The following is an 18,211-nucleotide window of genomic DNA, read 5'->3' on the forward strand; positions in this document are numbered from 1 at the left end:
AAGATGGTAATAAAAATATTAGCCAATATTTTAGTGCAATTACTGGAACAATACAAGATTTTAAAAATCATTCTGGTCAAAAGTTAGTAGAGTGATTTTTATCAGTTTGACATATTTGACTTTGTTATAAAAAATATGGCTGTTAGATGTAAAGAATAGGTGAATTCATCTGATGTAGAAAAACACATTGTGGAATATCTTTCCTTTATATAGGATAGACTAATTACAGAGATTTTTCATACGAGAAAATGTACTTATGGCTAAAGATGAAACTTTGCCTCAAGAATATATGTTTAAGTGGAGTAAAATCCATTCTCTCCTGGAGATGTAGATGGTTACGGGTAAATGAATCTGTCAGTATATCTTAGGTGGACATTGACTCAAATGATTCTTTTTCCCTTATTTAAGCAAAAAAGACTAAAATTAATTTTGACAGATCTGGAAATTATCTAATAACTGCTAGCTTATTTTGTTAAAAACTACCCAATAGCAAGACATTTTGATTATCAGAAATCTTGTCTGAAAATAGCCCTGTAGTGAAATTGACAGGGAAAGTCGCTCAGTCATGTCCTACTCTGTGCAATCCCATGGACTATATATAGTCCATGGAATTCTCTAGGCCAGAATCTTGGAGTGGGTAGCCTTTCCCTTCTCCAGGGGATCTTCCCAACCCACGGCTCGAACCCAGGTCTCCCACATTGCAGGCGGATTCTTTACCAGCTGAGTCATAAGGGAAGCCCAAACCAGGCTTCTAAAGGATCTGTGAGGATAATCTGAAAACCAAATTTCGCTCCAAGAAGAGAAGGGCTGTCACCAGTAAAGCCCATAAACAATTCCTGGGGAATAAAAATAGAGAATCTAGATAATAAACTCTAACATATTTTTCCTTTGTGTTTAGTTTCTCTGTCACATAGGGTATGTCATGCAGAGGCCTTGAACTTGGCTCTTCAGACCAGAGTTCCTTGTGTGAAACAGCTGCAGCCACACGTCAGGTTGGAGGGCTGTGTGTAGAAGCACCACTAAGGAAGCCTCAGTCCAAGATGGCGGCGGCACACGATATGCACAGACTCTGCGCCTGCACCCACCACAGCAACCTGGAGCTCAAGTAGCCTGCCTGCACCAGACCCACAAGAACTCCACCCCCTCCCCCGCTGAGGAAGTGAAGTAGCTCAGTTGTGTGCGACTCTGTAATCCCATGACTGTAGATTACCAGGCTCCTCCATCCATGGAATTTTCCAGGCAAGAGTACTGGAGTGGCTTGCCATTTCCTTCTCCAGGGGATCTTCCCAACCTGGGGGTCGAACCCGGATCTCCTACATTGCAGGCAGATGCTTTACTCTCTGAGCCACCAGGGAAGCCACGCTGATGAGAAACCATTATTTAAACCAGCCCTGCCCATAGCCTGTCAAGGAAAGGTTTTCTTCAGAGATTGCACCTCTCCCTTTTTGATGAAAGAATGAAGCTCTCCTTTGCTTCTGAACCACACTTTATCTTGTTCTATTGGCACAAATGACAGTGGGAAGAAGGAGCCTTGTTGGGGATCAACTCAGGAAGGTAAGTAACAGATCAGTGAAGAAATACAGGGCCTAGGTGAAAGAATTTCCTGGCCAGGTAGGGGTTGGTCTGCTAACCTGCATACAAAAAAATGAGAATGGAGATTGTTTTCTCCACAGTCCTGATGGAAACTACAACCCATTCCAATATTCTTGCATCGAGAATACTATGGACAGAGGAGCTGGGCAGGCTACAGGCCATGTGGTCTGAAGAGTCGGACATGTCTTAGCGACTTCACCACCACCAAGTCCTCATGTAAAAGATGGATTATTGTTAGCATTTGCATAATACTTTCATATGTTATTAAGCACTTATAGCAATGAATTTTAAGGTGGGAACTTGAAGGAAAAGATGAGGGAAGAGGGCAAAGAAGGAAACAGCGTATCTGGGCTTAGACACAATTGTTGGGTTCAGTTTTCTCCCAGCTCTCACAGCCCCACTAATTACTCTTGAAAAGGCAATTGGACCATGCCTTTCTCTATTACTTTTTAGAAACACATTTATGTTTTTGGTTCTTTCAGGTCTTAGTTGCAGCATGTGGGGTCTAGTTCCCTGACCAGGAATTGAACCCAGGCTCTCTGCATTGGGAGCTCAGAGTCTTAGCTCCTGGACCACCAGGAAAGTCCCTGAACCATGGCTTTTTCCCTAACATTATTTACTCTTATTCTGTGACCTGGATTGTCAGACACCCTACCTGTCTCCTCTTTCCCCACTCCCACCCCTGTCCCACTCAAATGGCTTAGTCACTAAGGTTAGTTTATAAATAGTAATAGAATGGTGATAGGAAAGACCAGTGGCTATAACTAAGTGTCGTTTTACTAACTAGAAAGGGTGAAAATAGGGGCAAGGTTTTTAATAGGATCCACAGAGTGAACTCAAATTTGTGCACAAGTGAATACACCTGTGTCAATAGTTGTCGCTATACCACGTAGTGCTGTTCTTATAAAGGGCTTATGTATTGGTGAAACTTCACTCTTTGATGGTGAAAATTGTGCAGCTATTAAAAAGTTAATATTCCATTTTAACGAGTCTAAAAGGCACTCAAGGCATTATACAATTTCAATGAAAAAGAGTAGTCTTGGGGTTTTGAGACATGATTCTCTCAAGACCCAAGGCTACACTTAACGAGGCTAGTTACAAAATGCATTCCAAAAACCATGAACTGAAAGTTGTAGATGAACCCTAGCCCAAGGACAGAGATTGGGCTCTGATGGTAAGATTTAAGACACATGGCCCCTAATGTAAAAAAGGCATTTTCTTTCTTCTGACCCTTTGTTTTGGATCAGAAAACAGATAAGAGATTGAGAAGATTTAGTTCCTGCAGCTGTGAGAAATGTAGTCACACCTAAGGAAAATGGGTCAGAGCAGTCCTCAGATTGGTTTCATGACACCCCCTGAACCTCAGCCTTAGTGGGCGAAGAGTTAGAAAACTCCCTGTATCCTGATGGTGATGCTCATGTGGAGGAGACAAGGGTTGTAGCTAGGGACATGACAGTACATTCCTGAAATTCTGCCTGATTTCTGACCCCCTTGATTCCTAGCCTAGGGCATGCAACAGGTCTAGAAGGACCTTTGCTAGCTTTAATTAAAATTTATTTTCTGTGACCTTTTCATAGAAATACTTTCATTATTCTTCACAGTAATGTTCTTGTACACAGTATACCATATGGTTCCTTTGTTTTCTCTCTTGAAGAGACAACCTAGCAGATAGTCTAAAAGTGATTCCCTTATTTAGAGGCAGCTACCCCAGAGGTACTGGAGAAGGAAATGGCAATCCACTCCTGTACCCTTGCCTGGAAAATCCCATGGACGGAGGAGCCTGGTAGGCTACAGTCCATGGGGTCGCAAAGAGTCGGACACGACTGAGCAACTTCACTTCACTTCACTTCACCCCAGAGGTAAATTTTTAATGAAGGGCAAACATTTTCCCCCAAATTAGGAGATCATGAAGTCCTAAAAATGTGGAGGGTTTCATGACAATGAAGTCTCTCATTGAAAGAGGGGAGGGATGCCTTCCTTCTTACTGTGGATGGGAATCCCAATGAACCACTATAGGGATGGAAGTATAGCAAAAAGGAGCCTGTGACATCTAATGTTTTCAAACATTTATAAATTAACACTTTGGGGATTATCAGAATCAGATCAGTTTTGAACCGTTTAAGCTGATGAGACTGCATCTAAGCCAAAGCATGGTTAGGCTAGAACAGCTTTATATTTAAATTTTTGCTGTAATTTACTAGTTATGCGACCTTTGACAAGTTGTTTAATCACTCAGTTTCCTTATCAATGAGATGAAGACCATAATTGAATCAACCAAATAAGGTAATTATATGAATCAATATGGGGCTTTCCTGGTGGTTCAGTGGTAAAGAATCCGCATGCAATGTAGGAGATGTGGGTTCGATCCCTGGAGTGGGAAGATCCCCTGGAAGAGGGCATGGCAACTTACTCCAGTATTCTTGCCTGGAAAATCCTACAGTCCATGAGGTCGCAAAGAGTTGGACATGATGGAAGCAACTGAACAGCAGCACATGAGTCAATATATGGAAAGGACTTAGGAAAGTGTCCAGTGCTTCATATGAATAAATACTATGTAAGAGTTAGCTCTATTATAATTGACTAATTTCTAGCAGTAGATCTTAAGTTATACTATATTAGTTATCACTTGAAAATTACTAAAACGCCTCTCTAAGGTCAGCCTTCTGCAAAGTATGATGATAATAGAGCCAAACAGGTGCCTGTTACTATTTTTATCATTATTGTTTTGTTATAATCTCAATGTATACGACTTAGTGTGTGGTTTTGTTGTTGTTGTTTGTTTTTTTCTTTTAGGGATATAAAAAGAGTGACTATTTTAATGCTTCAGTACCATTTAAGGAATTCACACATTTGCTTATTCTGGAAAGTGTGCAGTTGTGTTTACTAAAACATATGGATGTTTACTATAAATGCTTCATTCCTAGGATCTGCTTTTACATGTGCATAACAGGCATAATGATAATATTTTAACCCTAGTAGGGTAATGCATGCTACATCAATGTACATAATGTGCTCCAAGATCATTTTTATCCTCATGTTAATTATTGGAGTAAAATGAAAATGTTTAATTGAATGTAAAAATTGTTCCTATACTTATTTATTTGTTCACTCTCTATTCTCAGTATATTTAGTATGATTACTACAAGCATAATTTCAACTGACTTCTATGAGAAAGATTTCACAGTCACCTGAAGTAACAGGCTATAACCATCATTATGGAAAGCCCCCAAAAGGAGCTTGCAAAATCTTGTGAGGATTTCTTAAATCTTATGGGAAAAAAGAAAGAAAGAAAAGGCGATTTCTCCTCAAAAAGAAATCTGAAAATGTACTGGTAAAAACTAAGGCATTCTTGAATCTATTGACATTTTAAATTCACTATACCTAGATTTCTTTTATTGTTCATTTTATGTTATTATGTATTTCATTTCAATAGTACTTAAAAATTGCTGCATTCTCTTAAACCACAAAAACAGATGGAAATTGAGATATAAAATTTTTGTACTTTGAAAGTACTTGCAAAATGGTTTCTTTTTTTAAAGGGTCACAGCAACAAAAGGTAAAATCAATGCATTAAGTAAAGCTAGGATACAATATGGTGTGGTTCACCATTAGAAAATATGATTTTATTTCTATCAAAATGAATCTTGAAAATTTCACTGATTACACTTCTCTTTTTAATGTATTGTTTAGAGAATAGAGTAAAGAACAGAAATACTGATGAAAAGTTAATAGACCAAGACAGGCAAGACAGGTTTTTGAGTAACCCAGATCTTACTGTTAGTTAGTATGTTCATAAATAACATGTGAATGTTACAGTCCAACAATTTTTTGCCTATTTAGGCTACTGTAAGCTGACATATTTTACATAAAATACATATTTTTTCCTTGCCTTCTCTTTCTGTATTGTTATCTTCAAGTTATACTGTGTTTTTATTATTATTATTATTATTATAGCAACTTGGACTTCACACAACTAAATGTGACTCTGTAAAGGGCCTCTGTATTGTACTTTGTCATATTTATGTTTTTAAAATAGAAAAACAGTATACTATTGAGGATAAATAAAAACTCAGAATCGCACATTTTCAACTTATTTGCAGTGTGACTTGTTTGACATTACATATAGTATACTTTTATATCACTCATAAAACAATATTTACAATTCTTATACTACCTCTAGAATCTCAAGAATTTTAACATTTGAATTTCATGACATCTTAAGAAAATATATTGGCTTAATGGCCACCTAGCCTAACTTGGAATTCTTGTGTAAATTTAAAAGTTCTGGACAAAGACAAGAGAACAAAATGACTTAACAAGGAGTCATTTACATGTGATACCCTTGTTCTTTTGATTTTGGAAGAATACCCTATGAAAACTTACCTGTATGTGAGAATGATCAAAGATGATGTTACAATATTTATAAACTTTTAAAAATACTCTGTATTAGCAAGTTTCACCAAAAATATCTTTCACAAAATTTTTTATCTTCTTATCCTCTTTTGGACCTGCTTCAATGGGTCATAGTTATTCTCGAATCCAATATCAAATTATACAGATACCCTCACACACATTCATAAACAAAACAAACAGAAATATCAAAATTAATGTGAATTACTGTGTATTTAAAAAATGCTTGGGAATTCCCTGGAGTGGGCCAGTGATTAGGACTTGGCACTTTCACTGCTGAGGGCACGGTTCAATCCCTGGTCCAGAACTAAGATCCCCCCACCCCAAAATGCCTGAAAGATAAAACTAGAAAAAGGACTACTAATACAACTGTGGAAGGTCTCACCATATTTTCCATGGACTCTCCTAACCATCAATATTCAGTGAAAGATGTAAATAATAATTTGATAAAATCTTCTCAAAATCCCAAATCTTCTGTTTCTTCCATGTGAATCTAAATAGTACTTACTGTCTTCTTTGCACTCAGAAAATGAGTTCTACTTGTGTTGCTACCTGACTTGCTGTGTAGCTTTAGACAAGCCAATTAACCTCCCTGAAATACTATTCCTTAATGTGAAATCTGGATAAAAATATTTGACTCTATCTCACAGGTTTGTTATGAAGATCAAAAGAAGATTATATATACTATAAAATGCATATATAGCTTGTGTTAGCAGTATTTAACCAGACATATAGCATTAGATCCAAATAATTTTTCATTCTTAGAGAGTAATCTATCACTCCTCATCATTTATGGATACTGACTTCTGTTTTATTTATCTACTCTGCAAGCTTTTATTGAAAATTCTCATTCTGAGTGATTAATGGTATGGTAGAGGTGTTCATAAGGAAGGTTACAGAACTGCACAGTTGAGGTGTCTGGGTCTCACATTCTGTGCCAGTCATTGTTGTTGAACTGCCTGGGAATTAATCATGGAAAGTAAAAAGAAGACTGCAATGTCCATACTAGGTGCCTGGGGGCAAGAGAGATGAAATTCAGCCTCTTTTCTGTTATTCCTCAGGCCATATACCCTGGGAAGGGAGGAAAGTACTGTGTCTGCTAGGAACTAGGGGTTCCTTTATTTATTCTTCCAAAGCCAAAGTGTGAGATAACCCTATGTATCTTTCTTTGGGATCATCACTATTGCCTTCAAATGAAATAGGATTCTTGGCCCTGTAAGAAATGCCAGATTCTTCACGACATATTTTAGAGAGTTTTTCTCTAGGTCCTAAACATTTCTCAGATGATAATACAAGAAATTTGCCTGGCTGTATTTTTCTAACATCTCCACAGATTCCATACATCAAAGAACTGCACCAGAGTCAAACTCTGTCAACAGGCTACAGTGCAACACCTGTAGATGAGGTGACATATCCTTCATCCTTTTATGGACACTGACTTTCAGCTCTCAGGCTCAAAAGATAACCCACATTTCAGAAACTTTCCTATCCTCATTTTTGCAGTCCCACTGTAAAATATTCAGGTTGAAATTCTCTGCTATTTATGCAAACTTCAACATAATTAGAGCTCTGAAGGTGTGATATTGATATGACTTGGAAAGTTTAAAATCTTGGATTGTACACAAAGGAAAGTTAAAATTTGAAATATGAATGTCCAATTAATCTACAAAGGAATCTTTAAATATTGCCATACATTCTGTCCTCTAAATTCCTTATTTTCTGTTCATGCAAATCATTACATAATCCAAGAATATAGAATTATTAAACCATATAAATTCTAAAACTTGTGGCTTGTTCCTGGAAATAATTACATTGATTGAGGCACTGTGAATTTGAAGTAGAATGTTTTTGTGAGTTGCTGCAGGAGAAAACTCTCAGGCTTCATAAATCTAAATTGAGTGACTGAGAAAAAAGAAAAGGTCTATAAAGCTATGAATACCTTTTCTAGTAAAGGATGCAAAAATTTCAATAAAGAAATAATTGGTAATCTTGAATTCAGTGACAGGAAATTATAAATCTGTCTCTTTTATGAAGTCCCTTGTGTGAAATATGGATGAGTTGAGGTTATAAAAAAGCATGTTTACCAGCAGGAGCCTAAATCAACAGCTTTGAACATGATAGTTCAGAAAGTAGCAGGGAGCCACTGTTCCTAGATGGGAAACACTGACATTTATTTAATTTTTTTTTTTTTTTTAACTTTCTCACTGTATCCATTTCATCTCCTGTCTTGCCCCTTTCTACCTTTGTCCTCGTTTAAAATAAATGGTCATAGCATTAAATCTGTCTACAAGAGTTAATTACTTCAGCTATGTGCAAAAGCATTTAGTTGTAGCACCTTTTCCCTATGAGTTTTGAAGACAGTTTAATATTAGTTTGTATAGTGGCTTCTGTATATTTTCAAACCATAAACATCATGTCAAGTGCTCCAAGGAATAATGAAATATTAATTTTGAGACAGAAAATATTAAAGTGGCTTAAGAAGAAGCTGTTGTCTATCCCATGAGTGGTTTTTAAGACATGGCTATCTATGCTGTGAACACAACTATTCTTAGCAATTCAAACCACATGTAATGAGTCCTAAGTAACTGCCTACCTTCAACTATGTAGCACATAGTGAAACCACCAATCCCTTCTTTCTGTCTGGGCACAGCTCTGAAAAAAAGTCTTCCTTTTTTGATTACCTGCATGCTCAGTCACTTTAGTCATGTCCAACTTTTTGTGACTCTATGAACTGTAGGCCATTAGGCTCCTCTGTTCATGGAATTCTACAGGCAAGATTACTGGAGTGGATTGCTATGTCTTCCTCCAGGCAATCTTCCTGACCCAAGGATCGAACCTGCGTCACCTGCTTTGCAGGTGGATTCTTTACCCACTTAGCCACATGGGAAGCCCTCCCTTTTCTTATATACAGTACTTTATCTTTGAAAACACTATTCCAATATAGAAGACCTGCTATTGTCTTGTAAACACTGGAAAAGGGAAACACCTTTAATGCTTAAAGAAATAGTATTTATACACGCCAAAAAAGACCAACTATTTCATGGTATGTATACATATGGATTTGGTAATGCTTCTCCATACTTATTTCATTAAATAATTTACTTGTGGAAAAAAAAACCCAAATGGCAAATGACAATCTTTTTCTCATTTAGTCATAGAATAAATATCTATAAAGCTTATTTTGGGAGTCAGGGTTGATATAAAAAGATTCTTCTATCCAAATTTTTTTAAAAAAAATCATTAAAATGAAAATGGATTGAAATAAGTTATTCCTATAAGAAATGACTTAAATACCATTAGTTTGCAATATTTAGCAGTGATAAAGTAATTTCATAAAGTAAAAAAGGAAAAAAAAACTTTGTGTGTTATTTGCTTTGAAATTAAAAGTTCCATTCATAAATGTTATACTAATTTGTTGATGGCATCAGCTTTTTAATTTCACTACCAATTTTCCCGCAAAGCAGGAGTACTGTGAATGCTCAATTGATTCTTAAACAATAATTATTTGTAAATGGTTTATAGAACTAGGATAAGATGGGAAGGCATATAGAGGCAAATGTGTCATTTGATAAGGGGCCATTGTGATAGGACTGAAGGCAAGCTTTAGGACAATTTTTGAAGCAGAGGAGAAAAGCTGGTGGAAAAACTGATTAGAAATATGAACCAGTAACCACTTAGAGAAGTCTTAAAGCAACAAGATAAGAAGATGGTGAAGAAACATTTAAAGAGTAGGAGCTTAAAGGGATCCCCTTTTCTTATGAATAATTTTATAAAATACACATGACCCACATGGATTATATGCACACAATATGTTGGGGACATGGTGTCATGAGAATCTCTTTTCTGTTCATGTTCCCAGAACTCTTTGATTGAATCTGTACTCATAGTCCTGATTCATTAAAAAAATACATCTGTCTCCAATATAATGAAAGCTGATAGAACCGACGTTTTTAAGACTTTCCTATTTAATATTCAAAATCTGGATGGCCAAAGAAGATAGATATCTTACTGATTCACACGCTTATATTTAACACTCAGGATTGGTATGGTTTTCAGACCAGAATTGCTATTAGAAAGACCAACCATTTGACTTCACAAAGCATGTTTGTAATATTGTGATGGCCTGAAAAAAACCAGCTATTCAAGTATGTGTGATTTCTAATCACCATCTCTTTCATATTGTTTAGTCCAATCTTAAGTCTTTTTCTCTAGATTTCATGCTCTTGTACACTGGGGTCTGATTGCCTTAAATGTCTACTTATTCCTAAGATGTTATGGCAACTGCTATTTTAATTTCTCTGCAGAGCTTCAATTTTAATAGTCCCACTAAGAAGTAGATTGAGGAAGCTGGGCTTTGGTGCTGAATGATTGCATCTGGAATTTTGTCCTCCCACAGATAGAAGTAATGGCAAATAGCAGAAGGGGGTGAAGTCTCGTGGAGGGCTGTACTGCACCCTCAGTGTTAATTTCTGGTGAGGCATTTGTTAATTTATATCCACAAACCAACTAGTGCTTCTATTGACACCTCCAAGTTGTTACTTTTAGCACCTCTCCCTTCTGTGTCATGCACTGTATACACTGTGTCCTCTAATGCATTCAGTATCATGAATGTGGTAGCACTCAAAGCATTATTTATCTCTTGGAATAATGCACCTCAGCAAGGCTCGAAGCTGAGCTAAAAACAGGATTTTTTTTTTTTTTTTATTAATCCAGAGTTTTAGTGAATTCAACACCTGAGAGTTGTCTTTAATCACTAACAAAAAAGTTAATTGAAAGAAATGTACCATTCTGGTGTGTAATGTTGACATTGGGGAGGCTGTGTTTGGGGGTAGGGGGTCTAAAGAAACTCTCTGTCCTTTCTGCTCAATTTTGCTGTCAACCTAAAACTGCTGTGTGCAGAGTCGCTCAGTCATGTCTGACTCTTTGCCACCCCATGGACTGCAGCCCGCCAGGCTCCTGTGTCCCTGGGGATTCTCCAGGCAAGAATACTGGAGTGTGTTGCCCTGCCCTCCTCCAGGGGATCTTCCCAGCCCAGGGATCGAACCCAGGTCTCCCACATTGCTGACAGGTCCTTTACTATCTGAACCATCAGGGAAGCCCTAACCTCCATTTATATAAATGGAGCATTACTCCTCCCCACTTTTTAAATAGAATAAAACTGCTCTAAAAATAGTCTATTTAAAAATGGGGAAGAGTAATACTCCATTTCTATGAATGGAGGCAACATATTTAATATTTTTTAAAGGTATGGTTTCATGCTTCAGATTAAGTTTATATTTGCTATTATTTACTGTTTAAGATGCAGTTTATTAGTAAATTTTAAAGCCCTAAGGCAATGTTTTCAATTGTTGTGCTGACTGCAGCTTTCTCTGGAGTTGTAATCACCATGCCAAACATTGTAAGGATGTTATACATAATTCCTTCAGCCTGAACAGCTGAATGAATGACTGTTTTAGGCAAGATTTTGAATTATAAAGATGGCATTGTAGAGGTATAAGATTCTTGCTTTTGATGGGCTTCCTTGGTGGCTCAGTTGGTAAAGAATCTGTCTGCAATATGGGAGATCTGGGTTCGATTCCTGTGTTGGGAAGGTTCCCTGGACAAGGGAACAGCTACCCACTCCAGTATTCTGGTCTGGAGAATTCCATGGACTGTATAGTCCATGGGGTGGCAAAGAGTCTGACATGACTGCGTGACTTCCATTTCACTTCACTGTAATATGGAAAAGAAATGAATGGAAAAGTGTATCATGAAGAAGGACACTAGAATAATTGTGAGATCAACTTTGTTGAAAACAAACTCAACATCAAAAGCTGTTATATTTCTCTTTCTTACATGTTCATAAATCTATCTTATGTTTTATTCACTACTTAGTTAGTGACGACCTAATCTCTTTTTTTACCATATAGTGATTTAGCAGCCACCAAATCTAAATCAGAAATAAAATGCAGTGCTATAGCCTTAGAGTGGGTATAATGCTGAAAGTATGTTTGATAAAATGTAAATCAAGCAATCTAACTCACTCATTAGAAAAAAAGGAGCACAGGTATACTTGAGTTGCTCTCACCAAATAAAGCATATGCTTTGAAAGGAGTAAAAACTTCTACAGCCAGAATCTTTCTAATCTCCATCCTATATGTATTTTGTATGCAACACTCAGGGTTGGAAAACTAGAAAAACAGAATTCACAATGTGAGACTTGGTGTTCAGAATGTCGAACAAAGAATTTGACACTGTTCATTCCTCCACAAACAGAATTTTCAGAATCCCAGACAGCCAAAGCCTGGCACTTTGTATAGAGTGATATGCTTGGATCTGAGAGAAGAAATTCAACAGCACTGACACAGTTTGTCTTGATGTTGTAGAGTCCTACATGCAAATGGATTCACTACCTGCCCCCAAAAAAGTTTAATTTGTTTTTCCAAACTATAGACTTCTTTTAATCCATGTAAAATATGTAGAGCTTTTTTTTATGCATCAGGTTGGTTTTTGTAGAGTGATTCAATCGCTTCAGAGACTCTGTCAGCAAAGGCTGTTTGAAGAATTCCTAAATGCTCCAAGGTGCTAACTTGCCTCTTGTGTAGCCCTGTATTCACAGAGAAAATTAGATTCTCCCACACTAGGACAAAGATACTAGCTCTACACAACTAAAGTGCAGGGTAATTCTCTCTTTTCCCTGGCTCCTTTTCAAGTAGGTTAGCAATAAAAGTTGTGTACATGAAGAGAGAATTAAATGCCAGCTAATTCAGACCACACTGGAATATTCAGTACATTGTAGAGGCAGCCAGATTTTCTTCATAGTCGCAATAACAGTGAAATGTTAGAAATAATTCAAAATGTATATTAAAAATAGTCTTCTATAGATTTTAAACTGACTGCCCATCACAAGGGAAGAGAGCAAAGCATGGGGATGTTGATACGCACACAAACTGAAACAGGCGACCCTAGTCAAAGACAGCAAAGGCAACCACAGAAAAACAGGAAAAGGGATAAAGTGGGAATCAATATGTAACCATGCAAAAAGAAAAGTTTGGATTTAAGTCTAAGCTGCTAAACAGTGGATGAGCAGGTTCATTGTTCTCTTGAAAAAGAAATGGCTACTTCAGCATTTAAAGCGAGAATATACTCAAGAAAGCCCCTTTAGGCTTTGGTTATTTTCACACCATCCCATTAAAACCTACGGTTGCATACTAATGAAAGTAAACATAGAGGAGGTGGAGGGGGAGTTGGGGGATTGAGAGAGTGACAGAGAGAGGAAAGAGAAAGAAAGATGGATCAAGCGTCTTTTGTAAAAAGAGTTTAGAATTTAGTTTCTAAAAAGCAGAGTTCTCAAACCACGGAAGAATTCAGTTTTGTTTTTCCTAATTTTTATAAGAGTAAACTAGCCCTAGAAGAAATCTCCCAGTGACAGTTTAAAAAGGAACTGAGGCAGAAGTTTGGAGGAAAAGAAAATGAAAAAACAACAACAAATGTAAAACAAACCCAAAATAAACACGCTAGCTTAGTCAATCAAGGTGAGTTTGTGTGAATTATTCCAGCTTCTCTCCAACAGTCAGTTTGCACCACTGCAGCTGCTTTTCTCAACTGCTTGTGGCATTAACTTTTAAAACTTTAATTTTCCAGTCAGATGCCAAGCATACCTGAGCTCTCTTATGATGGGCGTGATTAGCCATGCTTGTTAGCCATAGTAACCATGAGGTCTTTACTGCAATGAGAAATTAAACTTTAAAAAGTCATTCTGATTTACAACTATACAAATTCTCACAATGTGGTAATAAAGAGGCTACATGATGAAACCTGACAGGATGTTAAGCTTATTGCACAAGTGTGGACAGCTGAAGAGGCAAGAAATAATACAGTTGTCACCGGGCTGTTTCACCTCAGCACAGAGCAAACAAAAAGAGCCTTGTTAATCAGTTCAACTCTCCAGCTGGATAATCCTAAACCAGTAATTGATAAATGGGAAAACCATACGGCCTCAACTCTGTGATTCATAAAACGCATGAATATTCATCCCATCTCCTTTGGTCAAGAGCCATTCTACATGCTTCTGGGCAGGCTTTGTAAAAGGAATATAAATAGTTTCTTGCTCAGCAGTAAAATACTGCTTCCCCTTTAAGGCCTATTTTCTCCTATTAAAAGTGAAGTTTAGCAATACACAGAGGACAGTAAACACAGTAAATGAAGGTAAATGACAAATGGTTTTGTAGGAAGTGCTGTACTTTAGCTTTTTCACACAGCTGCATTTGGAAAAATATTAAATCCTTAAAGGAAACTGAAGACACATTACCACAGAAAGCATGCTGGCAATATAGCATATTCATTGTGGAAAAACTTACTCAGGCTTTGCATTTATAAGAATCATTTATCTCTCCCCCAAAATCTTAGTATCTGAATTACTGATATGGTTGATACAAATAGTCTAGCTTATGGACAGTATAAAAATAATTTTCAGAATAATGTTGATAAAAAATATGTTGTTTATTCTTAATCAATCTGGTAAAAAGTACATAAAATAAAGTTTATGTATTTGTATCAATGACTTTTATCTTTTTTTTTTGACTTTTATCTTTAAAAGTACATCTCAAGTATAGTGAAATAAACTCATTGCATATATCAACAGAAATTTATGTGCTAAGGCATGTAAGTTAAAAGATTATAAATATAACCATAAGCACATTTGTATTTAGAGACGTTTTGTGAAGCCATTCATGTAAAATGAAGAATATTTTCACAATTTTATCTCTTGTAGAAATTGATTTTCATATGTGAGCTTTCCTTAAATCAGAGCACCTGTTGTCATACCTCATTTATAATATAAAAATCATGGGTCATTCCAGAACCCAATGATAGAAGCAGAGGAAGAACCAAAACTAAAGGAAAATAGTGGTATATTTGGTTATACAAAAATATCAATATATTCAACACAGGGATATTCTTCAACATTATTTAGAAAACTAGTAAAGGCTAACCAAATGACCACCGCAAAAGAAGGATTGATAAAATTAAATAAGACATACTCATGATGGAATTCCAGGCAGCAATTAAAGTCATAGCTTGAAGAATACATAATGTTATGTTCAAGATCTCATGTTATAGTATATATATATACATATGGGTTAAAATCACTTATGCAGTGTGATCCTTATATACATGTATATGTGTAATTAAGAATCTATTTATATATATATATAATTAATTTACATATTTGGGGGGATTTTTCAATCTCTGGACTCTCCCATATAATTTTCCTCAAATATATTAATTCTGCCTGATCACTCTGCTCAAGTCCCTTTCTCTGGATTTCTGTTTAATGAGAACTTAGTTTTAAATTATTTTTATTATGCTAATTTTATCTCTCCAACTAAACCATATGGGAAAATTTACATACATATATAGTGTGTGTGGATGCATGTGTGTGTGGTTCCAACAAATGTAATACATTTAATGGCATGTCAACATATCCTATTTGTGATTGTCCTTTGAATTTTCTATTATATGGATTTGGATGAAATTTAAAAAGTAACTCTTCTGGCACAACCCATGGGGTAGAAGAACTTCTCTAACATGAATCACATCCTTTTCCTCTTCACTGTGTATCAAAAGAATAAAGAATTTTAAAGCAGCACAGTGGTCCATTTTTTGTTTCACTGATCACATTTTTACAAATTTTATTTAACATACAAGATGGAAATAACTTTTCCTAATAGATCAAGCTTTTGCTTAAAGTATAAACAATTTGGAGGAAGTAAAGTGTCTTATTAATTCCTACTCTTCACACCAATAACCACTGTTAGTAGTAGTTTGGTGTGTAATTTCTTGTTCTTTAGTCACTAAATTGGGTCTTTTGTGACCCAGTGAGCTATAGCCTGCCAGGCTCCCCTGTTCATGGGCTCTCCTAGGCAAGGATACTGGAGTGGGTTGCCATCTCCTCCTCCAGGGGATCTTCCTGATTCAGGGATTGAACCTGCACCTCCTGCATTGGCAGGTGGATTCCTTACCATTGAGCCACCTAGGAAGATCCAGGTGTAATTTTTAGACTCTACTTAATGGTATGTATCAACTTAATTGTATATCCACCACCCAACATTTTAATATGAAAAATTCCAAACATACAGAAAAGTTAAAAGTATTGTAAATTCCCAAATACCCACTACTTAGATTCTACAATTGTTTTACTATCTTGTATCTTAAACTTTTCACATGTAAGGAAAATCATGTGTTCTATTTCTTAATCATTAAATGACTTTCATTTTACTGGCATGCCAAGTATGTAATGAAAAGGAATCCTACCATAAGAAGAAAATTGTCATTTATATTTTTTTCCGGGTTCTCTGAGGACTTCAGACTAGGAGTGAGAAACAGGCTTGAAACGAAATAGAATGAAAGCTTGACAGTGAAATGTGTGTCCTGGCTACTTAGAGAAACCCCAAACCAAAAACAAAGAAACAGAAAAACTTCACATGTGTTAAACTTAAAATAGGTGGTAGCAGATTACTCTCCTGAGTGCCTTTGCTTCCATTAGCGGTGCCAACAGCTCCTGTTATTTTACAGGTGCAGTCTGAGAGGATGGTTTGTACTGTGTTGCAAACCTTACATCCAATTCTCTCACCATCAGGCCCAGAAAGGAGTTCCAGTTTTCTACAATCACTTACTTATATATGCACTTGTTGCCACAAGTTTGTCTACAAATTGCAGAACAGATCTCCAAACAAACTCCAAGACAAACATTCTAGAATTCTGGAGTAAAGACATCATTCTTAATAAAGCCAATGATAGTTAAATATAGTGAGCACAGAAGTGGCAAATTTTTAAAAAGTCTTTGTATTTTTAATATAGCTAGTGCTTTAAGTTTAAAATAGTCATCAAACTTGTTTTTTTTTTAATCTACAAATTTTTTTTATTACAATATCCAACACAAGCATATCTTCAGGTCAAAAATGAGATACATTTAAAGACTGTAATCTAGTGACTGACTCATATAAATAGTCAATACTATCGTAATAAATAGTCAATACACAATATTTTATAATATTTGCTTCCTAGTGCTTTCTCCTTGTTTTCATAGAGAATTAAAGCAGCCATTTGCTGTAATTATACTGTATTTCTAAAAAAATAAGTAAGTATGTGGGTCATATATACAAATATAAATATGTTTAATTATTTTATCAAAATATATAGACATCATTTCCACTTAGACTATAAATATTATAAGAAATCTAAATTATGTTTGAAGTAGTATATATATTAAGTGTCATAAATTAGTGTTTTGCTTTAGGGAGAGAGAAGAAGGAAGACTCAGAAACATTTTATTTATCCCTTCATTCAGCAAGGAAAGTGACTCAGATTCTATTTACTATGGCAGTACATGTGCCAAGTTTATGAACACTGGAAGATACCACAGATGTGAGACTTTACTATGTAATCATGAGAATTATATTTTACCTTTTAGAGTTATCAGAATCTAGTTAACTTAGGACAAGATCTTTAGAAGAAATTATATATATATTAAAGATAAGAGGTTATATATATATATATATATATATATATATATTTCAGACACTTTCAAGATCATTATTTATTCCTTCGGGTAAAAAGATAGTACACAAATTAGGGGGTCCTATCTCTCTCTCTCTCTCTCTCTCTCCAGGCTTTTATATATAGGCTTACTTATGACTGCATTTTAGTCCTATTTCACATTTTCATCAAAATACAGTTTTTTAGCAAAAGCATTTTTTTTCTTCAAATAATTTCCCCTTTAGCAATCACTTTGAATGATTCTTTTAAATTAGTAGCAATAAAGTACTTAAGAGAAAACTTTAAATATTTTTTGGTTTTAATCCTTTAATTTTTGTTAAGTTTGAAATTTGGTTATTCTTTCTCATTTAATTTTTTCAGGAGTGAACATGATCCCCTGGAGTCTGAGAAAATTATAAGGACTCTCCCGGCAATGCTTATGAACCAACTTGAGACTATGTTTAACTTTTAGTGATGAGCATTTAAATAAGTTTGGAGAAAAACTTAGGTACAGTATTAGCTGACAACAACCCTGGGCGAATCCAGACTCAACCTGTTTTTGCCCATCAACACTTTGTTGACAGGTTTAATGGACACCTTTGCAAATTATTTTAACTGGTATTAGCAATACCAATCCTTAAGACCCCTCAAACCTTATCCCACAGATTGACTCCTAAAGGATTAACTGAAT

The sequence above is a fragment of the Cervus canadensis genome, chromosome 2 (assembly GCF_019320065.1).
Source record: "Cervus canadensis isolate Bull #8, Minnesota chromosome 2, ASM1932006v1, whole genome shotgun sequence".
NCBI classification, from domain to species: Eukaryota; Metazoa; Chordata; class Mammalia; order Artiodactyla; family Cervidae; genus Cervus; species Cervus canadensis.